Source organism: Bombus vosnesenskii, unplaced genomic scaffold, assembly GCF_011952255.1.
Source record: "Bombus vosnesenskii isolate JDL3184/JDL3185 unplaced genomic scaffold, Bvos_JDL3184-5_v1.1 scf7180000013302, whole genome shotgun sequence".
Lineage (NCBI taxonomy): Eukaryota > Metazoa > Arthropoda > Insecta > Hymenoptera > Apidae > Bombus > Bombus vosnesenskii.
Window position 1 is genome coordinate 89349 of NW_022882951.1, and position 14157 is coordinate 103505.

General features: G+C 41.4%; 1 protein-coding gene across 2 annotated transcripts in view; it reads left to right on the forward strand.

The window, feature by feature from the left end:
• Positions 1 to 1320: 1320 nt before the first annotated feature.
• Positions 1321 to 14157, forward strand: part of LOC117234048 (zwei Ig domain protein zig-8-like) — a 33747-nt gene continuing 20910 nt past the window's right edge. Inside the window, exon 1 of one of the 2 annotated variants that reach the window (XM_033494882.1) lies at positions 1321 to 1471. The gene's annotated coding sequence lies outside the window, so the exon portion shown is untranslated. Of the gene's footprint in view, positions 1472 to 12737; positions 12757 to 14157 lie in introns of those variants that run through there. The other variant, XM_033494886.1, reaches the window with a different exon arrangement.

Sequence of the window (14157 nt, forward strand, 5' to 3'; positions counted from 1 at the left end):
CGTGCAAGAGAATCCTTGTGCAGCGATATGGTAGACAGTAATCTGGATGCATCGGCAAAGCGTGATGCGCGCGGCACAGTCGTAACGCGTCGAGGTGTGTTGGCCACGAACGGGCGCAGGCGTCGTGCCCAGGTACGTTCGTCAGTCGTCGGCCGAACTTGAAACGCACGGTTTCGTGTTCTCGTCGCGGAGCAATTACGACTGTCCTCGCGCCAAAACGTCGACACACCTACATACCTCTACCCTTTCACTATCTGGCGCTTCCGGGTGCATCGATCAATCGTTTACGATTCGCGTGTCATCGTACGGCATCCAAAGCGTCTTCGCTGAACTGTCTAATTTTCGCGTGTCTGTTACCTATCCGATCGGAAGTTCGTTTCTCGTTGGTCGTGATCGGTCTGTGTTTCGAATTTGCAGCAAATCTGTCGTACGTACGTACAAAGTTACCGTGCGCCACGACACGCGTAAATTAAAACAACGTGATTAGGGGTAACTCGTGTGAACTTCGGTATACGCTTGCAAATCGTGTCTGTGTCGTTATAATCTTTTATTTTTCTTTGTACACTTTTGTTCAATGTCCTTCGAGGACGACGCATACCATCCGATAATCTATTCAAGACCATCGGATTTCATCCTCGCATGCCCTTTTGCATACACGTATATCGTCACATAAATTTTTGTGCCCATTCGAAACTCAATCGAGAACAATGTCTGTAGGTCGAAAGAATTTCATTCCCTTTGCAATTTCATTGCTTTCACGATCCATTTGCCTCTTCCGATCCATCGACCAATCATTGCGTCAGAAAATATATGCGTTAAGCTATTTGACTGTTCGTGAAATAGTAGCATTTACGATGCTCGTATTTCAAAATTCCATTTCTAATCGTAGCAGATATACTGGAGCGAGGCTTTTCAAATGAATTTAGTTTACTACTACTGGATTCTATTCTCTTTACAATGGTCTTAAATACGACACGCGTTTCGTTGCTGCCTCGTAAATGCATTTATATCCGTAATCAGAGACTAATTGAATCTCTTGTACAGAGTGCAACCGAATCTGTATAGGCGTTGCTAGTTTCAGTGAAATTAATCGGATCATAACTATCGTACAACGCGCGGACACGCTTTCTCGTAGATAAGAAACGTTCTCGTTTTAATTCAATGCTGTTGCTTTCTTTTTGCTACATCTAAATTACTATACATCACAAACCTACGCTTATTTCTTTTCTTTCGTTCGTCCTGATTAATTTATTTGTGCATTCTTCTCTTCCCTTTCATGGTAGCGATAATTTTACGTTTCTAGAATCAAATGCAAGAAATATTCGATTATATTTGGAAAGCTAATAAGACGTTACATGTATAAAAGTTTCATACGGAATTTACTCCGACGAACGAAAAACACAAGTTGCAACACATGCGAAGAATGATGCTTGTTCGAAGTACGGCTCACGATTTCGTCGAACGATAAGTGGTAAGAACTTCTATCGGACATAGTCCAAAATTCATTGTATGTACAAACTTGCTTAACCGATTTTGCTCCATCGATTCCGTGTCTTTCGATTTCTGTTCTACGTCTCCTCTGTATACGCAGACTGACAAAATAAATCTACAATTTTCCCGTCAACGATCGAAAATTCGCCTTAGAAGATTATTACCAAGTCTAAAATCTTAAAGGATTGTTTTTAATCTAGAAAAAGGCGAATTTTTGGACCATAATTAGCTTCGAAATGCAGTCTCTCCAACACTCGAGTTACCGCATCGGCGGCTTTGCACCGCTAGTTACCTCCTTCGACATTATGACACCGCAATTACACGAACAGTAAACTTTATACCACAAATTACAACGACGCAGAGATAGACGAGACAACTTTGACGCCATAGCTGTGCAGCCGGAGATAACTAGGTACATAGAACGTTTATATCAATTTCTTCCCAAGGCGTACGTAATCCATAACGATTCGATCTCGCTGAATTGATCGTTTTCGCTGTAATCCATCGAACGATGCAATGGTAGTAATAATGGAATTTTAAACGATTTTAAATTATATTCGTTTTCGCAGTCTTGAATACACCAGTTTCAATTCACCTCGAATGAATCGAGATTTAAAATATAACTCGACGGATTTTACATTTTATCATTTTAACAGCGTTACACGGATAAATCGCAAATGACAAACAAAGGAAATATCACGTCCTACGATAACAAGCAACCGAACAATCCAACGCTCGAGAGAGCTCTACTAAAGAAAAATTAACGCGTGACTGTATTTTATTTTACTTAGTGTATAAAGCGAGCGTAAAATACGCCACATTTTCCGACACAAGAGTGTCGTATAATTTAATAACGCAGACCCAATGTTCCTTACGTGCCTGGATTTCTATTCTATATACATAAGTTCTCTCGACGACGAACGGTAAACTTCCGCCAGACAGCGAGTTCTACGACGAATAGTTCTACTCAACGTTTCATTATTTTAAAGACTGTTAAATTGATATACGTATATATATATAATTTGTGGTGGCGATGCAATCGCAATTCTTCGCGATGAAAAGTTTTCAATAGAGCTTTAGCGATGAAAAATCTATACAACGTGCGCCAAGTGGGATTCTTTTGTTAGAATGTATCGTTGAAATTCGGTTAAGATGTCATCGTTGCGTTTCGTGCATTATTTATTCCCTAATCCCATTGAATGTTTGACGTCCAAGATAAAAGCACGGGCAAAAACATCCAGCAAGCTCGACAGCTGCGTTTAGACCCGTGGCTTTGTTTCCTCCTGCTCGGAAAAAGAGGACGATCCTCTTCTAATCGCACCAAGCAAACCGTCCGTCATTCTCATGCTCGACTGAATTGCGGCCGGGGAAAAACTCAAAACCGAGGTTCGGCTCAAGAAAGGGAAACAAAACCGACCGTAATCTATGAAATCCCGAGGATCTTTGCCAACGTTGCGTTTTATTAGAATCGTTTACTTACGAGATCGCCAAGATTTAGTGGAAGAATACTTGCGATACTCGCAATCGCAATTGAATCGAAAAAGAGAAACGCTTTTCAATTCGCCTTTTAAATATTAAATAAAGAAAGCACGTGTTAATGTATAATAATGTCAAAAGGCAACCGTCCGAATAAGCAATCTTTTCCTCTTTTCCTTTAACGCACAATTCTTTCTTACTACATTTATTTATTTATTTATTTATTTAGTAGAAAATTTAAATAAATTGAAACTATTTGTCCGCGCTGTTCAACGAGCAAAGTACAATTATGTATTGTACTTTTCATATTGTTCTAACAGGGCTTTCCCTGAAAATGGAAGAATTGGAAATGAATCGTGCATTCGTGTTTCGTGCAACAATGCGTGATCGATTGTCGGAAAATAAGATAGCTTCGGATAGCGTCGAATTGAAACGCTCGACCGAACAGTTTCCGCGCGATTATCGTATCGCGTGGACCGTCAATTTCCCAAACTATACGAGACTACGTTCTCCGGTCGCGTTCAACAGAAAAATATGGAACGGATTCGATGTTTGGTTTCATTTCAGAGTGTTAATAAATCACCATGTAGAATCGCCTTTTCGCCATTTCTTTTCTCCAACGCAAGATGTAGGAACGAATAAAAGAAAATAAGGAATGATAAGAATTCGAAATAAAATACACGACTAAACCAAGACCGGTTTAAAACTTTATCGATCGTCCGTCATATCATTGAGTATTCGCGCTTCGATAGGCGCATATATAGCCTGATAATTGGCAGACCATAGGACGACAAAGCAACGCAAAGTCGGTGAACGAAACTCGCGGCGCGTTCTTTACGAGAGAAAGCAGAGGAAATTCGCGAAGAAACGAGAAAATGTTGAAATGAGCAGAAAACAAGTATACGTGACTGTAAAGGAACAAAAGCAGAGCACGATGCGACTGACTCCTCGTTGACGCCGCATTTTCGCCTGTATCGGCTAGCTAAAATGCAAAAGAGTGAACCTCGTAGAGAAAGAACAGGCAGGAAAAGCTCGAAGGAAGTGGATATTTCGCCTGGAGAAAATTTGAATAAAATCAGCGGGATAGTAGTTTCCTCTTTGGTCTTTCTCTTTCTTTCGTGCCTGTTCCGCCCACCACTACCGACTTCCTGTCTTCCTTCCACCTCCCTTTGCGCTCGCTAAAGAAATGCAAGTTTAGCGCTGAAAACTCGTAAAAAGCCTTGGCCAGGCCGAACTACCGCAAGCTCTTCGTTGTCACAGCACCTGCGGTCCGAATATCGACTCTCCTTCCCTTTTTCTTTGATATTCAACTGTTCACGCAGCCAGACTTTGCTTCTACTTTTTCTTCATTCCCACCATGGCAGCGCTTTGCAAATTCCGCTGATCATTCTGACCGCTGGACTGATCTAGAAACGGCTAAACAAAAACTTTTCGCAGTCGTGGTCGTGGTCGTCGTTTGCTGGAATCAGTGCCCAGTCCCTTGATTGAAATATTAATCACGATGCATTGTACGTACATGATACGTATGTATACGTCAACTTGATAATGAAATTGCAATTATCAAGTTCGTAACAACGTTTCCCAATTCAACTGTCAAAAGGAAGAAGAAGTTTCCTTATATAGTACTCGCTCGAATAGCCCAAGGGTTAGGTACATCGACTAACTGCGTAGGGCGAAATTCGCGTAGTTTCGGAGTACCCCTCCCCCTCCCCCTCCTCACTCCTCAAGCAACCAAAAACCTAAAGTAGATACTCACATACATATATACACAAGTTTATATTTTTCCAATGCATGTGCTTATGCCTGTATATTCACTCGTATTCTTCACTATACAATGGTACCGTATGTAAGACGATTTGATGCCAACTGTTTTTCTGAAATTGCTGCTGTATGCATCGAGCAGCAACGTCGAATTCAAACAATTGACAAACTATTTGAAAAAATAGAAGATTCGAATTCATTTGTTTTTACGCCTGCATACAATGAAACTGCGACTATGCAGCTCGCAGTGTCACCGTTTCTTGTACGCGCGGGCAATTTGCGAGGAATTAGTTCGCACGAAAGCATTTACATTCGTTCTTCTTAGTCTCTGCTATTCGCCATGGTAAAGTAAAGATATGTTAAATAAATTGATGCAAAATAAATGTAAAAAAAAAGAAATGAAATTTGTCAGCGAAAAGACCCGCATGTAATCGAAACCGCCTTGTTCTAGGGATCACTGTCTTTCCTATTTTAACCGAGAAACTGTAGTCGTAAGAGAAGAATTCGTGCGGAGCAAATATTTTCGCCTACTTCTAAAGCGAAGCCGTAGTCTCTGTTACGCACGTCCTCGCAAAATCAGTTTTTCCGCAATCGTTTCGTCTCATTTTTCCGGTATTCTTATTCCCTTTGATGTCAAACGTAGGACTTTCTTATCTATTTTCGATTTTCCGCTTTTTACTGTTTTCATGACATCCGATAGCGTTCTATGCACGAAACGAATCCTATTGTACAGGTGCATGTACATGAAAATGTTATCGTCTCCACGCGCGACTAAAAACACGACTAAACATGATGACACGAGGAAGGCAGGATATTAACAGCGAGCAAAGAGACAGAGATTGATTAACCTTCGAATTAAGCATTGTCGTTTAACAAGCTCGTACCACATTGCCAGTTTCGATTGTCGATTTTCTGGCTAATTCTGTACGGCACCGTACGAGAGTACATCGTACGAGGTAATTCCAGCCGAGGTGAGTAAAGACTTTTGGCCCTGCTCCTTCATTTGCGAAAACCTGCCAGAATTACGTAGTAGAACGACTACCTATCGTACAGTTTTCAACAGGCGCGTGCAACGATCATTTTCTCCGGAATATTCCTTATCTGTCCAATATCCAAGTGGAATATTTCATTTCCTTGGGTTTTGTACTTCCGTTCTCGATTCAGCTCAGCCATCGTTTAAGTCACCCTCTCGATAACCACGTATACGAGATCGTATTCTACACGCGGTCCGAATCATTCTCCAAGCACTTCTGTCCTCCGCACTCGCCATTCGGAGCAAGAAATCTGCAAAAAAATTGCTGCATTCTACCACGGATTTCGTTATTCGACCAAATGCACCTTACCAAAACGATCTTTGAAATAGGAAACTAGTTCTATCGAAAATCTTCTTCCCCCTACGATTTTTCTCTTCGCTGCGCAATCGCATTTACATATTTATCGCGAGCGACACGTTTCGAACCGATGTCAAAACATTTCAAAGGCACCGCTGTGTCTTCCATCGAAATCGCGACTGTAACACAATATCTGCGGGTGTAAACGCTATTCGACCATGTAACGCGATTAATTAAAACGAAATACAACACTGATATTAACAATAGTTCGAGCGATACGAAAGATCGGTCAACGTTATACGATCGCTTTAATTCTACTTGCTATAGTCAATACATTTTTCTACAACAAACATCGGGCGAGAATTAAAATATCTAAACGCTCGGTAGTTGTGCCGATCGATTCGATGGATCAGTCACAAGTAGAATAAAATCGAGTAGAGTCGAGTCGAGTCGAGTCGAGTCAATAGGTTCGCGTTTCCCCCTCGAACTCATCGATCTCGACTGCGAGATCCTTCCTTATCTCGCACGAACTCGTTAATAACGTCGGATCCGTATAAACGACATTAAAGCAAAGAATCCGTAGGAACGTATCAACCCCACCGATCTGGCGGTGCTGCCATTCCGAGGGATTGTACGTTCGGAGAGGGTCAGCTGGTATGCGTACGCAAAATTGCGCACAATCCGTTTTAACTCCGAGCAAGAGAGATCAGTATCTCGGTTCTATTATCGGAAATAGCATCTGCAATGGGAATCGGTGCTTCGATGGCCAGTCAGCTCACCTAAAACACGACAACGGAGCGGTGCATCGATAACAGGTAGTACATCGGTCTTAGGTGAAAAGATTTCATTTAAAGATAATGGCTATTGTTGACTGATATGTCTTATCAACCAGAAATCCTGCAGCTCGGAACAACGGACGTGTTTCGGAGCTTTTCAGAATTTTCACCAGCAAGGTGTTCACATGTTTCAAAAAAATCCCTGCTGGCTATAAACGGTACTCGCGAAAAAAAACAGATTTCTAAAATGGGTTTCGATGCAAGCGAAACGATCTAAATATTTCAGTTTCATTTTTCTCGACGATCCCGATCTTTAAAATCGTAAAACGCGTTACACGAAACTGACCATTACGTAAAGCCAAAGAGCACCGGCTGCTGCTACCAAAAAAAGGATTAGAAATAGAGAAAAATATTTTGTTTTATGATATCGATTTTCAGTTCGCGCGATGAGCTAAAAAAATAACAACTTGCAGCATCGCATTGCTTTCGCGTTTTTACGTCGACGGATGGTCTCGGCAAAGGGCGCTCAAACTCGCTCTACTGAAGTCCGATAAACGAGAAGTACCTTGTCGGCAGATGGTTGGACAGGGGAGCGCGATTCAGAGCGAAAAACAATAGACAAATTGAAACGTTTAATAAACCACGTGAAACCTCGGCCACTAACTTCGTTTACTGCAACCTGACACGAAACAATCTATGTATCTGTTACCTGTTACCAACAAGAATTTCACCACGATACTCCAACCAGTTTGAATCGTTCGTTTGAGTTCGTTCGATCGATTAAATTGATCATCCAGAAACTAAAACGTTTGATCAATTTCGTGGGCTTTTTGTCATTTGCAGAGTACGTATTAATAGCGTTAATGTTACCCTGTCAGAGAAAAACGGGAAATAAACATCTGCCAAATAGTAGCGTCATACCGATTATTCATAATTTGTTGTAACGAAAGCATGTTCGCGGTTTTTACAAAATTTCAAAAGAGGCCGAGCTATTAACGAGGCATTATCCGTCACACTGGAAATAATTTTGACGGGAATTAGACATTCTTGAACATCTCGTCGTTCGCATTTTACGTCACGTCGAATTTTCGTATAACAATGCTGCGCGAACATCGTCAGCCTGGTCCTCCGTTGCGGAAGTAACGTCAAAATGCAGATGACCGAATATCACGCCGCTAATTGCGCTCTTTTCACTGGCAAAATTCCGGTAGCGCATGGTTCGACGGAACGAAGGTGAAAATAACGATGGTCGAATGAAACGAACAACCGCGAATCCGGGCAATTATAATCGATGCATAGTGGTATGCCATAGCTCGCAACGATCGGTGAGTAGCGAACAGCTAGTAGTGGATTAATTGAATCGACCGTAAATTGCAATCGACGAAGTTGCAGGGAAATTTGCAGGGTGTGCGCGATATGTCACATATCCGCGTCTCGTAATACGCGCGCAACTACGTACGTGAAATACCACGACTCTATATTCGGAACTTATTCGAACGTAGACGTGGACAGATGCGTGCTTATCGAGTTGTCCACTGGATCATCGTATAATAACCAACCGCGTCAAGACAAATATGCGGTGAGCAAGTTTTGACGCGAGCTACTGCGCCCATATTTGTGTTCGATTTTACCTCCTGTTGTAACCGCAGACTTCCGCTTTTCACGTCGCACGTCCATATACCGATTGATCTATCAGCGTTACTATCCCATTACCGATGATCTATTTTTCTTTCCACTCCGAGAATCTGTTCCTTCTCGACTGCTATATACAATATACATATATATCTGATTGCAATAACGAGTTTAAAAGCCGATTTCTCATTCTCCTCGATTAAATACTGATCAGCCTAGCACCGAGAAATCATGATTTTCATTCAGCCTTCTCCTGTCCGGGTCGATTCGAACATACTTCTTTGAAGGCAGATAGCAGGCGAAGTCTGTTACTCATTGACAGTACCTGCTTCGAAGCTTTCTCTATTCGTTACGTCAAATGTGACGTCGTCCCTTAAATTATGTTCAATTGATCGTCTATTTCTAGTCGAACCATTGGTGTCGGCATAAAGTTTTCAGTAGCCAAAGACAAACAGGCAAAGCCCTGTGCAAGTCCAGTGGAACTCAACACCTGCCCCTAGCGACAAATTATCGTCCTCCGTTAGCGGAACGATTTAATACTCGATTTAGGGAAGGACCGTTACTTGGGCGCAACCCGCCATTAGCCCGACCGACCGTGGCCGAACTTTATGGTACCAACGACGATGAATAATGGCGCTGCAGAAAATCGTTAGCTTGCCATTAACGGACGTCTCGGTAGGAAATCCTGCTGGTAAACACTCGTAAACCAGACATTCGGGATCTTGATAATGGATATCGGATCGCGGACCCATCGAACATATGTAAAGTTCTCTGTCGAATCGTTTCGACGATCGTCTGATCTTATGGTCGATTACTACATATTCCGTTCGATTCGATAAATCGTGCGATCAAACACCAAGTTATACACATGCACATACATGCTACGTACCTACATTCATGGAGCATACGACGCTCTTAAATTATTCTGAATTCTGATACGAATACCCATTATATCAGCCATATATTTGATAGCGGCGAAAATAGCAACGATCACGAATACCGTACTGTCGACAAACTTTCATCAATAATCCGTAAACAACAGAAAAGGCAAAGTTCTGATAAAAAAGAAGAAGCTTTGAAAGAAAGCAACGATCACGTTCAACGGTGGAATTTTCGATATCGAAGGTAGAAAGTTTCGCACAGAGAGCAAACCGCAACAAGAAGGGGACAAAGCGAAGGCAAAAGGAAGAAAGGAATGAAAAAAACGGCAACGAAGAAAGCAATCGTCCCGTAAATCAGTTAGAAACGGTAGAAGAAAACGTCGGAACGCAGGTAGCTTCCTTCCGGCACGTGCGGCCGAGAAAAATTTTCAAGCGAGCTTTCGGCTTCGAACGATTCGTCGTAAGTTCAATCAAGAAAATTGCAACGAATCCAATTTGATGATTGGGGACCATTTTTATTGTTCTTATCTCGCTTACCTATATCACGTTCTAGCCAAGCGATTTCGCGATAAACCAAATTTATTCCTTTTGCCTTTCTCGACATACCTGAACGAATACGCAACGATAAAACTAACGTAAAGCAGAGAATTTAAACTATGTGGCTAGGGAAAACGAAATCTGAGGCGAGAGAAAATTCTAGTAAATACGAAACTTTCGAACAAACTAAGAATCATAGGTGCCGGTGAAACGCCAAAAAAAGAGTGTCGATTATCTTCTGAAATAAGAATAAACATTTTTTAATGGATTGGACTTTGCAATTTTTGAAAGAATAAGAAAATACAAATAAAAGAAGCGCAAGAGAAAGGAGATAACGAAACGAGATTAATCGATATACGTCGTAAACGATGTTTTTACTAACTTTATAATTTTAGAGAGATCAGTACGAATTTAACATTCTCATATTTTTAGCCATGTGCATCAAAATAAATATACGATTTATTATTCAACCTGTGCGCCGTACACGCAACTAGATCTCATTTTTCTGACTTTCATAAGAGACGGAAGCTTTATTCCTCGAAAATATGTTTAAACTGAAGCTTCGCAAAAATTTCACGACGTCATGCATACTTAAGAGCGATAATTTACCGAATGTACAAAAATATTGGCATTGTTGATATAATGCACGACAACCTAGTGTTTTTAATTTCGTATTAGACTCGCTACTACTGTAATAATTTTGCAGCGTGGTTTTACTTAATCATAATAAGCACGATGCGTTGCACTGCCAGCGGCAGAATTCCCGGGCCAATTTACGGCATGTTTCCTCCGAATAACCTGTATTTGTTGTGTCTTTTCTTCCTGTATGCCCTCCTCCCCCTCGCCCCTCTCTCTCTCTCGCTTTGTTTCGTTTTTCAAATCCGTTGTGCTTCCCGTGTTTTTTACTTTTTCGCAATAATTATGCTTCGCGAACCAACAATTTTTGCGTACTCCTAAACTCCGATACTTATCGAAAGATAAATACATCTTTCTTTCTTCCTCTTTCGATTTCAATTAAATTTCAATGATTATCAATCGCAGGTTGCGTTTTGAAGTTCAACAAATTCTGTCCACTCTTTGTACATTCACAAGTTCTCGTTCACAAGTATCGTTCCCTCGTTACGACAAGAATCACTAAAAATTCTCTTTTAAATAGGGTTCAAGATCTGAACAATCAACTTATCACTTTCTTGGCGTTATATGTTCACGTAACAGAATTACAGCGTATCTGCGAATACATACGAACCATTGAAAAATGAACGAAATGGTCGCGTGGTTTAAAGTTGAGAACAGCGCAACGACTATCGTCAGTACCATTATTGCGGCAAGAAAGAAACAGAGTTTAGCGGAGCATGCGTAAAAAGCGTAAAAATCAGTAGAAAACATTGGCAAATGATGGTAAGACTTGTCACGGAGGACTGGAACGCAAAGAGTCGTAGAGTTCAAGCGTTTACATGAGCGTTATCTTCATCGAGATTTATTGATCGATGCACTCTACTTCCGCGACCTATCCTACTCACATGGGATTTCAGCCATCTTTCTCCCTCTTCCTCTACTTTACTCTCTACCCTTATATCTACCCTCTTCGTATCTATTCGACTCTATCTCCTCTTCCTCCCTCGTACCTGTTTCTCTCGCGGGTCGGGTATTCGATTGGGGTCAGGCACTTGGATTTCACACGATCTATAATGCAGGCCTTTCGAATGGGATAGAGATAGAATACCGAAGAGGCTACAATGAGCACATGCTCGAAAAATGGCAATGGAATACGCGGCGTGAAGGAAACTACAGCCTGAAGTTCTAAAGCGTAGCATAAGGTCCGACGGGCACGAAAATCCAAGGGAAAGCGTCGGCGCGCCGCGCCACAGCCTATCAAACCGCTCGAAAGATTTCAAGTTCGCTTTCATACATAAATGTTTTACTTCGTCGTATAATCGAGAGACGACTCGTTAACTGAGAGTTTAGTTACCTGGTTAATGACTGCAAAAGCAACAAAAATGGATCGTCGTCGACAGAAGCTCGAAAAAGATATCGCGTAAAGAGCGTGTAGCAACGTGACTAAAGTCGAGCAATCGAGCCGATGATGTTTCACCTGTTTCGTTAACAAAATTAATACGATTCAATTTTGATTCCAGTTTCGATTCCAATCCAGCTATATATATGCAGATAGTTACGTTCTTACTTCCTTTTCAACGAATTCGACTTGCTTTTCTTTGGACCTGTTACGTCTACTATGAGCATTTTCTCCAAACTACGTGCTCAAGTATATACACTAATAGGAGGTTTTAATACGTTTAGGGGAGAGATACATCGTGCAATGTAACTTTGAAAATGTCGCACAGTTTAGAACGGGACCGAGTTTACCCCAGCTCCGTAATCCCAGCGGCCGTTCCCTAATACGTCGGTCGAAGCCGACCGCAACACCAGACGTCGAGTTTGGCATTACAAGCACTAAATCCCGTCAAACCTATCAGCTCTTGGTTCCACATTCTCCTCCATCCTCTAACTACGTTCCTATATCCGTGTCTTCTCTTTTGTTCATACGCACGTGAAATCCCTCCAATTCCAATATTTTTCGTGATCCTCTTTTTTTTATCCTCGACTCCAGCTAATATCCCTAATAGTAACCATCGCAAATATTTGACAGAAATATTAGAATTGCAAAGAAGTGATAAATAGTAAATCTGAATATTTCCATAGTTTCAAAATGGCTAACGTTCGACACCCATTAAAACCTAATAAATCGAATTGAATCGATTCGCGCGCACTAGGAGAACGTAGGAGTTTGATTAGCCAGTGGATAACGAACAAGGGGTTTCACGTCGGATTCTGTGCCATGATTCATCAGCCTTTCAAGAATGATGAAGAGAGGTACGCGCTCTACCCTACTCCCCTCTCTCGTTTCGAAGTCCCTTCTTCGATCGGACGAAAGAGCGGGCGAGAGAAAGGACACGGAAAAGGGAAAAGAGAATCAAGGAAAACACCGTACGCTCGGCTTAAGCCAAGAATTCGTCTCTTCTTTGGACGTCTTTCATTCTCTCGTCCATTCGTCGGTGCTGCAATCTCGAGAGCTCTCCTTACCACGTTTGACATTGATAGGGTACGCGTACAACCTTTCACTCTTCCATGTCCCAAGGAATTTCAGGAGAGAAAAAGTCGATGGAGCAGGGAAAAAGAATAGTAAGGAACGGCATCTTTCGCGTGGCATCGCTTGTCGAATAAAATGCTGCTTTTTTCCTAGGGCATATTGAAGCCCGACCAGATCTTACGCGAGTATGCAAGTGTTAAGAAACAAGTGGGAGGACTGGAAATAAATACGACTTTGCGAAAAGAAGAATAAATATGAGAGAAATGACGTATTTGGTAGCAAATTCGTCGATGGTTATGCTTCGCATATTTCTTCACACGCGTACAGATCGTTTGTTACTTTTTTAATCGTAGCATGTCCGATATTGGTATCGCCATATCATAATTTTTAATTAATCAACGTATATTTATATGTTCCGTAAATACGAAGTTGTGGATAAAAAATTGTGATAACGAGGAGTCCTTAGCGATGAAATAATTAACGATCGTAGCAAGGGCCGTATCCACGAAGCAATCCGGTTTCAATTGATCAGCATGTTCAATTCGATCGCCAAACTAATCTAGAACGTGCGCGATTCAAAAAATAAACGTCGATGATCAGGCATACGAAATGTCACTTGGTATACTTTACATACTACTTACAGATTGCATGGATGATCGTTGCAGTTCGTGAGTCCAATTAATTTCTTTTTCTTTTTTTTTTTTTTACAACTTTCGACCGAGTATACGAGCAAAAAAGCTCGCAGCATCGATTCTCCATGCGGAACTCGATTCTACCGACATCGGAAACGGTCAACGATTATTCGCCGATGTATTCAGCGATTTGAAAGTCGTCGAAGTTAAACTACTTCATTTTGTTACTTTTACTACATATTTCCCCAGTTCTCTGGTTTTGTTTTCATTTCACCATCTTCCTGTTTCGACAGTGTCTAATGCGTCCTTGCGCAAATGGAGGAGAACGAAGAGACAAAAAGAAACGATAAAACTTGAACGACCAAAGTTTTCTCAGTACAATACAATGCAATGCGATAGGATACGATACGGTACGATACGATACGATACGATACGGTATGATACGATACGATACGATACGATACGATACGGTACGGTACAATACGATAAGATGGAAAAATTAGAAGTGGAAGACTGCTCAAGTGGAAGTTAGCTCATATTGCTTTTCCAAAA